Genomic DNA, 16,780 nt, shown 5'->3' with positions numbered 1-16,780 from the left:
AGGGGTTGCTCTACTAACCACAGGGGAAGCGGAGGCATATGGATTTAAGGGTATGTCTTAATGTGACCTACAAGATATCCCTGCAGTGAACACCAACCATTTGGGGTTTTTTTGTGTGCTACCACCCTTAATCTGGGTATGGTCTTAAAATATCTTGTGATAACATGAGTTTGGTTTAAAGTGGGTGTGGTTTTAAAGAGGGAGTTGTCAACACTGGCTTCCATTATCGGTCCTTAACCATGTTGCCCAGAAAAATTCCAGCCCTCCGTACAACAAAAGTTGGGCAGCTGTCATGTATGGTCAGGGACAGGCATGGGTCAAGTACAGGAAAACCGAACAATAAGCAAACCCAGGAACTATCTGACAATAGACCTACATTTGGCAATGGGAAACTGGATGAGGCACGTTTAAATATTTGAATTTCGTGTCAGGGCAATGATGTTACACAGCACGACTGGGTTTAAAAGTACACTTTGTTGTGGGCACCAAAGACCAGGAATAATATGCGGGCATCCCAGCTGCTCCACTAGACCATCATCATTATCAGCAGCACTGCCTTAGCTGTTCCATTAAGGTTTAATAAAATGAAAATATAGAACCTACATGCTGTCAAATGGCGAAACAGTTGGATATACAAATTAGGGATGCACCGAATCCAGGATTCGGTTCGGGATTCGGCCTTTTTCAGCAGGATTCAGATTTGACCAAATCCTTCTGCCCAGCCGAACCGAACCCTAATCGGAATTTGCATATGCAAATTAGGGGTGGGGAGGGAAATTGTGTGACTTTTTGTCAGAAAACAAGGAAGGAATTTTTTTCCCCTTCCCACCCCTAATTTGCATATGCAAATTAGGGTTCGAATTCGGTTCGGCATTCGGCCGAATCTTTCATGAAGGATTCAGGGGTTCGGCCGAATCCAAAAAAGTGGATTCGGTGCATCCCTAATAAAAATAATGATAAAAATCTATTACAAATACAGGCATCTAGAAACCTGTTATACAGACTGTTCCAAATTATGGAAGGGCTACTCCCATAGAGTCCATTTTCAGCAAATAATTCTAAAAATGATTTCTTTCTTCTCTGTAATAAAAAACATTGCATTGTACTTAATGTTAAAGTGATTTTTAACAGTCTTTCTTTCATTTTGAACCATTGAGATTTGTAACTAACACCTGAAGTTTTTGGTGATTTGATGGAATCCCCAACCCACAAATGCAATGCACAACAATTCCTTTCTGGATTTCTGGCTTCTGGTTGGTAACTTTATCCCCAAGTGAAAGCAAGTGTCTCAAGATGATTAGAGAAATAGATTTGTTATCTTTTTTTATCACCAGACCGTATTTCTGTGAAACACATATGGAACCGAAAGAATTGATATGAAGGGCCAAAGTGTTCTAAAAATAAAAACATTAAGGGGCTGATTTACAAACATTTGTATTTTATTTTTTTACATGAATCAGATTTTTTTCTCTAAAAATTATTATTTTTTTTAAATTTCTCTAAAACTCGATTTAGAAAACCCATTTCGAACATCAAATTTCAATTTTTACATGAATCTCTACAAATGTGTGGTTTTGCTATTTTTTTGTTGTTTTTTAAAAGCTCTAAAAATTTGAGATTTATTAATTGTAAAAATCACAAAAACCACTAATACAAACGTTCGCCAGGTAAAAGTTGTCGAGGCCCGATAGAAGTCAGTGGGAGCTGCGCTGATCCTATTGGAGCATTTTAAATCAATTCACTTTTAGAGGTTTTCGGATTTTTTTTCACTAAAAATTGTCAGAAAAACTAGAATTTTATAGAATTTAGAATTTATTTTAGAATTTATCTTATATAGAATTTTATAGGTTTCCGGCGTATTCAGATTTCTTAGCACATTATTTTCCGTTTGTACTTTTTTTTTTTGGATCTTTTAATAAATTTCATGATATTCGTAGTTTTAGGGGCACATTTACTTCGATCCAACGAAGGATTTTGCGCAAATACTATGATCGATCAATGTAAAAATCGGTCGATCGAATGATGAAATTCTTCGAATCGAACGATTTGAAGGATTTTAATTGATCGATCAAATGATTTTTCTTCAACCAAAAAACCTTACAAAACTGATGGGGAAGGTCCCCATAGGCTAACATTGTAGCTCTGTAGGTTTAAAGTGGCGAAGTATGTAGTCAAAGTTTTTTTTAAAGGGACAGTACTTCGACTATCGAATGGTCGAATGGTCGAATAGTCGAACGATTTTAAGTTTGAATCGTTCGAATCGAAGTTGTAGTCAAAGGTCATAGTAGCCTTTTCGATGGTCGAAGTACCCCAAAAAAAACCTTCAAAACTCGACGTTTTCTTACTTCGAATCCTTCACTCGAGCTTAGTAAATATGCCCCTTAGTGTTTGTGAGTTTAAACTCTAAAACCACTATAATCCAACCTTTGATAAACAGGCCTCCACATGTAAAAACCACAAAAAATTCAAATTTGAAAATCTGCATAGTAAAAGTCAAGGTCCTATTGAAGTCATGGTGACCTTTTTTATTCATTCAAACTTTTAGAGATTTTTTTTGATATTTTTCACTAATAATCGACTAATTGCAATTTTTTTCCGTTCCAAAATTTTATATTCAGATCTTTTGATAAATTACATAGCATTTGTGGTTTTAGAGAAAATGAGTTTATTTGTGGTTTTTAAAACCTCTAAGGGGGTTATGTAATAAAAGGCCTTAAGTTTGCCCAGGTGCAGTAACTCATAGCAACCAATCAGCAGGAAGAATTTACTGGTCATCTGTTTAAAAGCAAATCCCTTATTGGTTGCTATAGGTTACTGCTCCTGGGCAAACTTAGTGCCCTTAATTACATATGGGGGTAAATCCACTAAAAAATATTGATAAATGGGCCTCTAACATTTTAAAGTAACTTAGTCAGATTAGGGGGTCCGTTTACTAAAGTGCGGTAAATCTGACTTTAAGTTTCCGCATGTTATCGCTGAGAATATTTTTACGCCAGAATATTCGCAGCGACTAAGTTTACTAAACAGCGATGCGCTCAGAAGTCATTGCGATCACTTGCGGTAACTACGTTAAGGAACCAGCTTACGTTAGCGGTAATTTTAGCGAGTTGCGAATTTTCTGGCGAAAAATTACGTTTTTGCGAATATTTATGCTATAAAATAGTCTTGTTTTATGGCGGTTATTATGGCAATTTTTACTGTGACATTTATGGCCAGAAATGCATCTTCAAAACTTATAAACTTTATTGACTGATGATTATACCATCCAACAACATCACCAGAGTAATACCAATCAAACATGTCTGCATCATATAAACTCTTCTGCCAATAGAATCATAGGAAATGATACCAGTCAATCTCTTTGCTTCATAGAAATGCACAGTTTAATGTAGCCAATCCCAATGAAACCAAAAAGTGTAGAGGCTGACGAATCCTTGGACTGTGATGCCACTGCCAATAATACGACTCTGAGCTGAAACTGCTGCTGTTGCACCAGATAGAAGCAGAAGCCAAAACATCCTGTCAGCAATAGCTACAGATCTCTCTCCTGTCAGCAAAGAATGATGGGTAAAAAAAAAACATTATTATGGGATATTTCCTGCCCCTTGAGAATTTTCTGGCAGAAAAAATACTTTTACACCACTTCATATGTGGCGGTAAAAGTTTGCGAATATTCTGGCGTTAATTTTGTCTTTAGCACATTTCGCTGTTTAGTAAACCATGCGTTAATGTGTACGTAGCGTTATTTTCAGCAAATGCGATAACTGGCGAACAATTATTCTTGCGCAAGAAAATTCGCAAATTTATATTTACCGCAGGTTAGTAAACTGGCGATAACATATTTGGCGAAAATTCTGTCTATATATTGTGCGAATATTTTTAACGCACTTTAGTAAACGGACCCCTAGGTTTTTTAACAATAATTGACCCCCAAATCCCAGGAATTCCTGCTCATTATAAACCAGCGAATAGACATTCTGCCATACTAGCCACTAGAACCAAAATTCCAGTGGAGGCAAGAAAGCATAAATTTTTTAACCAACTTTTGTGATCATTACCCAAGTCTATACACCACTCAAAGTTTCTGCATTCTCCAATTGATTTACAAATCTGTAAGCCTTGTACCATGGTCTTGTCAATGAAGTATGGATGTATCCTTGCAGCGTAAACTGATTTACTTCAGGATTGCATCCATACAGTGGTTGTCCCTTAGGACTGGCAGTGGCTCTGGTATTTACTGATTTAAAATCATGCCAGTAGCTACAGTTTTGACATTATGCATAAGAATTCTAGCATGAACTGTTTCTGCCCAATCATAGCAATCTTACTTAAAAGAACAAGGCTAATGACTAAAATGTAAACTGACAAACTAAAGAAATTTTCACTGTAACTATTCTAAATATTGTCTCCCTGCGTGTTTTAATGTACTTGACCACTAGCTGTTTTATACCACTGTCATCATAATTTATCAGTGGAACAGCAATGAAAGAATGCTAATGTGTATATTGCTCCATACAAGTGTTTGCATAAACAGTATAATCTTTCTCTGTGGGGTTACATGTTAAATCCATTCAGATATAGTAGTTCTACACTTGTTTTTAGAATGTAATTATCAAGTATACTATCGAGAAATTTCCATATAACCCATTTAAAGGGGAGGTCTCCCTCTTTATTCTTCTTTTGCAAAATAGCTCACTCTGTCACAATTTGATGTTGAGCTGTAAAGAAAAAAATTTACCAACTGCTTAATGGTATTAAAATATTAATGAATGTCTAAGATTTGTGGGTAACTGCATTCAGATCTATTTTATAATCTGAGACATAGTAACGATAGAGCAGGGTTTATTGGTGCATGAAAAGTAATGAAGGGTGTGGTTTTGTGTGCAAAATTCTCTAATTAAGCCTGCTTCTACATCAGCTGAAAGAAACTGTAATAGCACAAGTATAGGCTTTACCTTACAAGATCTAATTCTGCAGATTAAGATGTATTATAAGGTTTATGAATCCAGTAAGATATGTTTACACATTGTAGGGCTCATTATTCAGGAAAATTTCAAAACATGTAAATAAAAATGTGGAAATTAAATTCTAAAATTATAAATTCTTAAAAAAACAAAAACCTACACCCAGTTGAGAATATTCTGTCTTACTGGATCAATAGATCCTTCTACTGTAAATAAGACAGGGTTGGGGAATAAGTCTTTTTGTTGAGTAACCAGTCTAAACACTAGGGGGCAGATTTATCACGGATCGAATTTCGAAGTGCAAAAAACTTTGAATTCGACCATCGAATTTGAGTACTTCGAAAGTCCAAGTATTTTTTTCCAGTGAAAATGGCCGTTTCCGATCGAAGTAAAATCGTACGATCGAATGATTTAATCCTAGGGTCAAAAGAATAGTGCCTTTGATTTGAAGGTTTTGGTCGTAGTGTATAGTCGAAGAAGATCGAAGTGAATCTTGCCCCACTTGTATTCAAATGATTGATTTGAAGTTTTATGCCCCACTTCCTTTCTGACATTCTTTTCACACAGGAAGCCGTCTAGTGGCCATTTTAGTCGCATATTTGGCCTGATTGCGCACTTGCTATTTAGACTGCAGAGGTGGAGGAGGTATCTGAAGGCAAGCTTAATTTTTTTCCAAAAATGTCTGGAAGGAGGGGGAGAGGGGGGGCACAGGCTGGGGTGTCACTGGGAGGGGTTCCTGGGGTGAAAAAGGGGAAGAGAGTAGGGGGTCCCGTAGTGAGGGTGAGAGTAGGGCAGGGGGGTCCAATATTGGGGGGGAGAGTAAGGCAGAGGGGTCCCATAGTGGGGGTGAGCGTAGGGCAGGGGGGTCCCATAGTGGAGAGGAGAGTAGTGCAGGGGGGTCCCGTAGTGGGGGTAAGCGTAGAGTACTCTGGTGACCAAGCAGTAACCAATCATTGACTTGAGGGGGGGAGGCAAATGGGCCATAACTGTTGCTTTTGAATCTGAGTTGAATGCTGAGGATCATTTGCAAACTCACTGAACAGTTATGCCCCACATGGTCCCCCTTTAAGTCCCCCTTTAAGTCGTTGATTTACTTTTAGAGAGCTGAAAAACAGGAAGTTGGACTCCAGTCACTCCAGCCTTTATACGTTACATTTTTGCTTAAACTATATTAGAAACATTTTTTATTTTGCCTATCTATTTATCCAGTTTTTATTTTTACACTGAACTGTTCTTTCATTTAATTTTTCATGAATACATTATTAATTAACAAGATTGCTGTGCCTTGTTTTCATCTCATACACAAACATATATCATACTACAAAGTTGTTTTCAACTTAAACTGGCATTACTGCTAGGTATTTCTAGATAAAACTCATTATTTGGTGCATTTTCCATTAAAAAAGTAGCAATGGTAAAAAAGATTTGGGTATTTTCTCCAGGTGGTCTTTAATTATCACTTTGGCAGCTGTATACTTACCAGGAGGCCTGCAAATTATATTTAAAAACACTTGCAAGTGCAAAGAGAAATCTTTAGGCAGTTACAGACGCATGATTATGTTTTTAAGAATGATTACTTTGAAGATAATAGAAAGATAGTCATGAGAGAAAGTGGCACAATACAACATTAGGAATTAAATGTGTTGAATTTCTCATTATAATCTGACTCCCATACTTTACAACATTACAACTTTGGTGCTGTAAAAAGTATCTGCTTAATAAGTGGAAGGAAATTAAAAATATATGGTTACTAAATTGTTCACTGAAAGGATCTTTAAGGTGAATATTAGAAAGGACAAAATTTTGTGACTTTAGTTTGCAGAAGAACTATAAAGATTCTGAATTAATTCTCCAAACACCTTTACTTTATATATAATAATTTAAGAACATAATAGTGCAAGCTGCTGTGCAATCTTGCACCACTGAGATAGAATTGCAGTTCTGATAAAGATGGTTGGGCTTCCTCCCTGGCCTTAGACTCACTGGTCTGAGTCTAGTCTGCATGGTTCAATTCCTGCACTAAAAGTAGCTCGTAATTTAGAGATATGGGATGCAAACAAAATGACTAGGTATGTAGGTATTCCTAACGTAGGTATTCCTATGTTAAGTAAATACAGTTTGTATATAGAGAATATGCCATGTGAGAGATGTTCCATTCACATGTCTTTTGGAATCTGTTCTTAAGAACTGGTTGTTCTGGAGAGCAACATGATTGCACACTGTACTAACAAAGTATTGATGATGATATTGAGAAACAAGCTGTGTTTCTTAATTTTTTTTTATCTGATGGCTCCTCTGGATCACAGGTGATTATTAAATCTCAATGTGGATTTGTGACCTCAAAATTTCCATATTGGTCATCTAATTGCATAATAAACTAAAAATAACCACTGGATTATTCATTACAATCTCTTTGTAAAATCTCCTGACTATACATGTGGTAAATACACACCTTGAACATTTATACAAAAAGGATTTTTTTACATCCATCTCTTAGCTGGTGCTCTTACATATTTCTTGGCTTAATATCCTTAGTAAGTCTACATCCAAAGTACTTCCAACATCTATTGAATGAACTTCCATAACAATTTCTCACCGTAAGTGTTCAAACTGCCAGTACCACTTCCTGAACATTGTGGCTTTGTTTGCAAATAGTTTAAAAAGAAAATGGGCTAATGTTCTTGACCACTATGTACCAACAAACCCATGGCTTCTGTGAATAAATGGAGATGCAGCTAAAACAAATGTTTAATTACATTCCTATAATCCTTTTACCACCCTGTGCAAGAAACTGATTGGTAGTCAAACCTATTGCACCATCAACTCTTTTTTTCTTAGCTACGGTAGCAAGGTTATATAGCTTGAATGGGACTTCCAAATACAATTTTTCTTTCACTTTCCAGCTGGGTCATTGTAGCCTAAAATATATGTAAATTTATTCTTGTCTTTTACAAATAGATTTCTTATTAAAACATAATTTAATCTAACTTCAACCCCATTCTACCCAGAAACTGACGCAGTGAGTGGTCCTTATCGGGGCCTGACCCTGTTTCCTAAGGTAAGGCTATCTGTCCCTGGCATTTTCATAAACTCATCTTTGTAGTTTTTAAAATAAACTGAGTATTATTTTATGCTATCACAATGAATTCGTCAGAGTACTGTGTATATTCCTTTACACTGTAATTTGTTCCATTCGTTCTTATCACCTAAGACATGGCGTATTCAATTTAAGTCAACGGGAAAAATTCAAGAACCTGCACAGAAAGTGATGTTAGAACTGTGATGCGTGTGATCGCTATCCAGTGTTTTTCAAACAATTGCTGTTTTTTAAACTTCATCAATACACAACATTTTAAATTCCCCAGATTTTATGCATTAGACACTAATGTGCGGTGTGTTTGCTGTTTTTTACCATATTGTAATAATTAGAGATGTCGCGAACTGTTCGCCGGCGAACTTGTTCGCGCGAACATCGGGTGTTCGCGCTCGCCGGAAGTTCGCGAACGTCGCGCGACGTTCGCCATTTTGGGTTCGCCATTGTTGGCGCTTTTTTTTGCCCTCTCACCCCAGACCAGCAGGTACATGGCAGCCAATCAGGAAGCTCTCCCCTGGACCACTCCCCTTCCCTATAAAAACCGAAGCCCTGCAGCGTTTTTTCACTCTGCCTGTGTGTGCTGAAGAGATAGTGTAGGGAGAGAGCTGCTGCCTGTTAGTGATTTCAGGGACAGTTGAAAGTTTGCTGGCTAGTAATCGTTTTGATACTGCTCTGTTATTGGAGGGACAGAAGTCTGCAGGGGTTTGAGGGACATTTTAGCTTAGGTAGCTTTGCTGGCTAGTAATCTACCTTCTACTGCAGTGCTCTGTATGTAGCTGCAGTGGGCAGCTGTCCTGCTTCTGATCTCATCTGCTGACTGCTGCAATAACAGTAGTCCTTGTAAGGACTGCTTTTATTTATTTTTTTGTTGTTTTACTACTACTATTACTACTACTATAAGAGCCCAGTGCTATTAGTCTAGCAGTGTTGGGGAGTGGGACTGGTGTGCTAATCTGCTGCTCCTAGTAGTTCAGCAGCACCAACTTTAATTTTTTTTTTTTAATATTCATTTTTTTTTATTTTACTTTTTTTTATTTTACTACCGCTGTAGTAGTGTATAAGTTGACCTTTTAGGCATTATTTGCCCTGTAGGCATTATTTGCACAGTGTTTTCTTCAACCCGCCATCTAGCTGTGTGACCTTGTTCACATTCTGTCTAAATATCCATAATATTACCGTCTCCAGAAAAAACACCGGAGTGACTTTTTTCAAGCAGCATTCATATATTTTACGTAATCCGTATCCACCGCTGTAGTAGTGTATACGTTGACCTTGTAGGCATTATTTGCACAGTGTTTTCTTCAACCCGCCATCTAGCTGTGTGACCTTGTTCACATTCTGTCTAAATATCCATAATATTACCGTCTCCAGAAAAAACACCGGAGTGACTTTTTTCAAGCAGCCATAATATATTTTACGTAATCCGTATCCACCGCTGTAGTAGTGTATACGTTGACCTTGTAGGCATTATTTGCACAGTGTTTTCTTCAACCCGCCATCTAGCTTTGTGACCTTGTTCACATTCTGTCTAAATATCCATAATATTACCGTCTCCAGAAAAAACACCGGAGTGACTTTTTTCAAGCAGCCATAATATATTTTACGTAATCCGTATCCACCGCTGTAGTAGTGTATACGTTGACCTTGTAGGCATTGTTTGCCCAGTTTTTTTGGCCGCAGCCACTGAAGCACAGAGGCCAGAAAAAATATGCCATATAAATGCTGAAAATAGTCATTTTTTGCCATACGTTGACTCAACGTATATGGCAAAAAATGACTATTTTCAGCATTTATATGGCATATTTTTTCTGGCAACTGTGCTTCAGTGGCTGCAACCAAAAAAACTGGGCAAACAATGTCTACAAGGTCAACGTATGGCGAAAAATGACTATTTTCAGCATTTATATGGCATATTTTTTCTGGCAACTGTGCTTCAGTGGCTGCAACCAAAAAAACTGGGCAAACAATGTCTACAAGGTCAACGTATGGCGAAAAATGACTATTTTCAGCATTTATATGGCATATTTTTTCTGGCAACTGTGCTTCAGTGGCTGCGTCCAAAAAAACTGGGCAAACAATGCCTACAAGGTCAACGTATGGCAGTTGTTTAAAGAGAACAGTAGATTACTAGCCAGCAAAGCTACCTAAGCTAAAATGTCCCTCAAATCCCTGCAGACTTCTGTCCCTCCAATACAGAGCAGTATCAAGCAGATTACTAGCCAGCAAACTTACTATCATCTGTCCCTGAAATCACTAACAGCTCTCCCCCTACACTATCTCTTCCAAGCACACACAGGCAGATTTTTCAGATACATTTTTGCCCTTGATCCCCCTCTGGCATGCCACTGTCCAGGTCGTTGCACCCTTTAAACAACTTTAAAATCATTTTTCTGGCCAGAAATTTTTTTTTTAGATGTTAAAGTTCGCCTTCCCATTGAAGTCTATGGGGTTCGCGAACCGTTCGCGAACCGCTCGCGTTTTTGCGCAAGTTCGCGAATATGTTCGCGAACTTTTTTTCCGACGTTCGCTACATCCCTAGTAATAATGACTGTAATTACAGTTGGAAGAAAGTGAGTTTTATGTGCTAGTAATTCTTTTTCCCTTACATGTACAATTGTATACACAGAAATATTAAGTCCAAGCTGTTAAAAATTTAGGAAACACGACTGTTTTAGAGAAGTAGCAGGTGGCAGATAACTGGTAATCTGGTGGAAAATAATGGAGAATTTGGGTTTTATAACTATTATTTCTGCAAACTTGAATCCTACAGATTTTATTAATTTGATTAGAGATACAGCTCTATGCAAGTAAGAATGCACAATCCTTAATGTGTAAATGATAAATTTGCAGGCATGCTGTGGGAAAAATATATGATTGGAGGGGGGGGAAACATTAATATTTTCCTTATTATGCACACTGCACGTTGGTTTTATTTAGGAAGCAGTCTCTTGTATGGAAAGCTCTGTGCTTGATGTGACTCCCCACAGTGTAAAGCTTACTACTAACCTCCTATGGCTAGGTCCATTATTTCTGATCAAAACTAATTTGTTTTTACCGCCTTGCGTCTCAGAATAATGTATCAATATCTTATTTATACTATCTACCACATTAACCTTTGTTATGTTGTGTACCGCTTGTGGCTTCATTGTTCCACATGTCTTATTTTAAGCTGCTGTTAAAAAGAAACACACAGAAAGGGATGCTTCCGACATTAAAACAGAACATAAGGGAGAATGGTGAAGTTTCAACTTTTGTTTGCTTCATATACCATCATCCTCATAGCAGGGGTCAGTACTACCTGTAGTATACCATGTGCTGCATGTTCTAGCACTAGTGATGTGAGAATTTATTCTCCAGGCACGAATTTGCGGGGAATTTCTGTGTTTCACCTCCAGCAAATAAATTTGCAAACTTTTTTATTTTCCCCCGGCGAATATTCAGAAGCCGGCAACAATTCTGACACTGGGTGACAATTAAACACACGCCATTGACTTTAATGTGCATTGGAATTGGTGGCAGTGTTGATTTGTCACCGGTATAGATTTGCTGCCCCGAATTGACGCTGGCGGCAAAATTTACATCTCGTGAATTTTTTGCCCTTTCGCGAATCTCAGGCAAAGCGAAACGGGTCAAATTCACCCATCACTACCTAGCACACCTATTAAGTTGTACATATTCAGATATCACAGATATCTATATCTATGTACAGGTATGGAACCTGTTATCCAGAATGCTCAGGACCTGGGATTTTCTGATAATGGATCTTTCCCTAATTTGGATCTTCATGCCTTAAGTCTACTAGAAAATTATGTAAACATTAAATAAACCCAATAGACTGGTTTTGCCTCCAATAAGGATTACTTAAATCTTAGTCTGGATCAAGTACAAGGTATTGTTTTATTCCTACAGAGAAAAAGGAAATCATTTTTAAAAATTTTGATTATATGAGTCTATGGGAGGCAGCCTTTCTGTATTTCAGAGCCTTCTGGATAATGGGTTTCTAGATAATGGATCCCATACATGTATTAGGTTCTATGATAGTGAATCCATATTGTTTTGCCTGGAGAGGGACAGCTTTAGCAATACAGTAGCATATGAGAATGGCATAGCCTATAGTTTTCTGGTAGGGGAGATAGTAGGCTATTATAACTATTAATAATGTATTGGGAAATAAGAATTCCTTCTTACTTTCAGACACTTTAGTATTAAGAAATGTCATTTAAACATTAATTTGTTTTACTGAATAATGTCCCTTTTAAAAACATTATATACATACATATGTTTAAATGCATGAGTAAAGTCAACCTTTATTTGGGTAGGAGAACTGAGCTAGAACCCTAAATGGAACAATCCCCTGTCTTGTCATGGTCCTTTCAATATCTAGTTGCTTGCATAGTCAATACACTGAGGAGCTTTCATATACAGGTATGGCATTAATTATCCAGAAACCCATTATCCAGAAATGATAAAAAAACGTTTCCTTTTTCTCTCTAATAATAAAACAGTACCGTGTACTTGATCCCAACTAGGATATAAAGGGCCAGATTCAATTGAATGAGAAAAGGGCTTATCATGTGAAAAGTCATCAAGGAGATTCAACTTGAGCTGAAATTCAATTCAGAAAAACTTATTTTGTTTATCTTCTATTGAAGTCTATTTAGGAAGAAACTGCAGAGAAAAGTTTTTTCTCCTCTTCTCAATTACTTTTCACGTGTTAAACCGGTTTTCTCATGGAACTGAATCTGGCCAATGGATCCTTACTGGATGCAAAACCAGTCTATTGGGTTTATTTAATATTTAAAGGCTTTTCTAGCCAGACCCCGATTATTCAGGATGTGCCATACCTGTAAAAGCAATTAAGTTTGGCTCAAAAAACATTTTTAACTTCTTCCATGTCATTGATAGTAGAATCCACATTTCTCAGAAGCTAGTCCAGTAGATTCTGTGTTATATTTAATCAAAGCCAAAACCATGGAACTAAACACCTAGGGGCACATTTACTAAGCTCAAGTGAAGGATTCGTATTTTTTTGGGTGCTTTGACCATTAATAGGCTACTACGACCTTCGACTTCAACTTCTATTTGAATGATTCAAAGTAAAAATCGTTCGACTATTTGACCATTCAATAGAGGTACAATGTTAGCCTATGGGGACCTTCCCCATCCGTTTTCTAAGGTTTTTTTGATCAAAGAAAAATCCTTTGATCGATCGATTAAAATCCTTCGAATCGTTCGATATTCGTTCGATATTCAAATTCGAAATATTTTACTTCGAGGGTCGAATTCGAGGGTTTATTAACCTTTGATATTCGACCCTTAGTAAATGTGTCCCAAATAAATATACTGTATATTCTTTTTTTGGTAGGCTTTCTATTAGCAGAACAGTTTTTTTTATGAGATAGTAGTATTGTTCTCGATCAGCCCTAATTTTCACAAACACAATCTGGGATCAACTCTTGCAACAACAAGATTGTTGGGCTTTATTTAGAGAATGTGCTTTCTGTATCCGTTTATTTTTTTTTCTTTTCAATTGACCACATTATCATTAAATTACAACAGTGGATATAATTATAGAAAACCATTATGTTTCTAGGTAGTTAAATGTTCTAAAGCAAGGAAAGTGTCTGGTGGAGAAAAAATATGCTACAACCCACCTGGAAGTGAAATGCAACAGGAAACACTATAATAAATCTTCATAGTCACTAAATATAAAATACATATATATATACAGTATCTGACTATATATCTGTGTCAACACACACATTTTTGTTTTCTACGTAGCAGAATCTGTCAAAAAGATTGGTAGAACTTGGTAAATTGGTACAACATTTGTGTTATGAAAATGATTACCAGTTTATAATACTAGAATCTAGTTTGTGCTGTCTGCTATTATCTGATTACACTATTTACTTACAAATGCCCTTCAAGTTTATCCCCCACCCCTTTGTTTTCTAAATAAGCACCTGATATGAAAACGTTGTCTACATTTTTAATGAGTATTTTTTTCTCTTTTAAGGGAAAATCCCCAGCTCAATTGTCCTAATAAAGACTTAGCATAATTCCTCTCTCGTTTAAATAACTGCTTGGTGTAGTATAAAATTGTAAGAGACACGATGCAGATCAAGATGCTGGTTTGAAGTGGAGAAGAGGAACAAGCAATGCAATAATAAGCAGATTTTAATGATTTACTATAAATCAGCATTTTTGGCCTGTCAGTGAGATTGAAGAGGCAGACAGCAACTCACATGTCTGCCTAGCAAATGTCTTCCTGATGAATCATGTGCTCTGAATCACTGATCACAACATTCAAACAGCACATCCAAATAATGAGGAAAACATATACACACAATTCTTCTGCTTCATCTAAAATGGAAAGACGTGTTGTTGTGTAGGTGGCAGAACACCTCCAGCATTGATGCAGCTGATGTTCGATGTATGGGATCTGAAGTGCGTTATTATTGGTCTTCCTTTGACATTATCTTGTATAGATGAAAAATACACTCGTAGCCTTTGGACAGAATCTAATTGCCACATATTTGTTATTATTATTTCTTGAAAAAAAAGGGGGCACTCGGAGGTCAAAGAGAATGCAGCAAGGATCTGAAAAAGGAAATCTTTAGTAATTCTGTTAAAACAGCAGATGGTGGAAGAGTCAGCCACCCAATATGTAAGTTGGGGATATTTATCAAGCAGCGCTACAGTTTTACAATACGGCCAGCAACTGAATTGCCTCTGAGAAGAAAAAAAAACAAAGCTTGTCTCACGTTTCTTTACGAAATAATATGCTTTTTTGGGAGGAAGTGACAAATAAAAAATGCTAAATTTGGACATAAAAAACGTTTACAGAATTGTATGTAACATAGTAACATAGTAAGTAAGGTTGAAAAAAGACACATGTCCATCGAGTTCAACCTTTTTTTTTTTTGTTTATTAACTACCTATCTGCCAGTTGATCCAGAGGAAGGCAAAAAACCCATCTGAAGCCTCTCCAATTTGCCTTAGAGGGGGAAAAATTCCTTCCTGACTCCAAAATGGCAATCGGACTAGTCCCTGGATCAACTTGGACTATGAGCTATTTCCCATAACCCTGTATTCCCTTACTTGCTAAAAAGCCATCCAACCCCTTCTTAAAGCTATCTAATGTATCAGCCTGTACAACTGATTCAGGGAGAGAATTCCACATCTTCACAGCTCTCACTGTAAAAAACCCCTTCCGAATATTTAGGCGGAACCTCTTTTCTTCTAATCGGAATGGGTGACCTTGTGTCAGCTGGAAAGACCTACTGGTAAATAAAGCATTAGAGAGATTGTTATATGATCCCCTTATATATTTATACATAGTCATCATATCACCCCTTAAGCGCCTCTTCTCCAGCGTGAACATCCCCAATTTGGCCAGTCTTTCCTCATAGCTAAGATTTTCAATACCTTTTACCAGCTTAGTTGCCCTTCTCTGTACCCTCTCTAATACAATAATGTCCTGTTTGAGTGATGGAGACCAAAACTGTACGGCATATTCTAGATGGGGCCTTACAAGTGCTCTATACAGTGGAAGAATGACCCCCTCCTCCCGTGACTCTATGCCCCTTTTAATACAGCTCAAGACCTTATTTGCCCTTGATGCTGCTGACTGGCATTGCTTGCTACAGCCAAGTTTATCATCTACAAGGACTCCAAGGTCCTTTTCCATAATGGATTTGCCTAGTGCAGTCCCATTAAGGGTATAAGTGGCTTGGATATTTTTACATCCCAGGTGCATGACTTTACATTTATCAACATTAAATCTCATTTGCCACTTAGCTGCCCAGATTGCCAGTTTGTCAAGATCCTGTTGCAAGGATGCCACATCCTGGATGGAATTAATTGGGCTGGATAATTTTGTGTCATCTGCAAACACTGATACATTACTTACAACACCCTCCCCTAAGTCATTAATGAACAAGTTAAATAAAAGTGGACCCAATACTGAGCCCTGGGGGACCCCACTAAGAACCTTACTCCAAGTAGAGAATGTCCCATTAACAACCACCCTCTGTACCCGATCCTGTAGCCAGTTTCCTATCCATGTGCAAACGACTTCATTAAGCCCAACAGACCTTAGTTTAGAAAGCAGTCGTTTGTGGGGCACAGTATCAAACGCTTTGGCAAAATCCAAATAGATCACATCTACTGCCCCCCCACTATCCAGAATCTTACTTACCACATCATAAAATGCAATCAAATTCGTCTGACATGACCTATCCTTCATAAAGCCATGCTGATTGTTGCTCATAATGCCATTCATTAGGACAAAATTTTGAATGTGATCCCTTAACAAGCCTTCAAATAATTTGCCCACCACAGATGTCAAGCTTACTGGCCTATAATTGCCAGGCTGAGATCGTAATCCCTTTTTAAATATTGGAATAACATCAGCTTTTCTCCAATCCATATTCACCATACCAGATGACAGTGAATCTGAGAAAATCAGAAATAAGGGCTGGTCTAAAACTGAACTAAGCTCTCTTAGAACCCGGGGGTGTATGCCATCAGGCCCTGGAGCCTTGTTTACATTAATTTGTATTAAAGCTTTTTGAATCATATCCTGAGTCAGCCACTGACTAGATTGAGCTGAACCATTCGTGCAGTTATTAAGTGAGCCTGTGAACCCAGACTCCTCTATTGTATACACTGAAGAAAAGAACTGATTTAACACATTTGCCTTATCTGTATCTGTTCCAAC

Source organism: Xenopus laevis, chromosome 4L (assembly GCF_017654675.1).
Source record: "Xenopus laevis strain J_2021 chromosome 4L, Xenopus_laevis_v10.1, whole genome shotgun sequence".
In the NCBI taxonomy this organism is placed as follows: Eukaryota; Metazoa; Chordata; class Amphibia; order Anura; family Pipidae; genus Xenopus; species Xenopus laevis.
Note: the sequence above shows the minus strand (reverse complement) of the source record.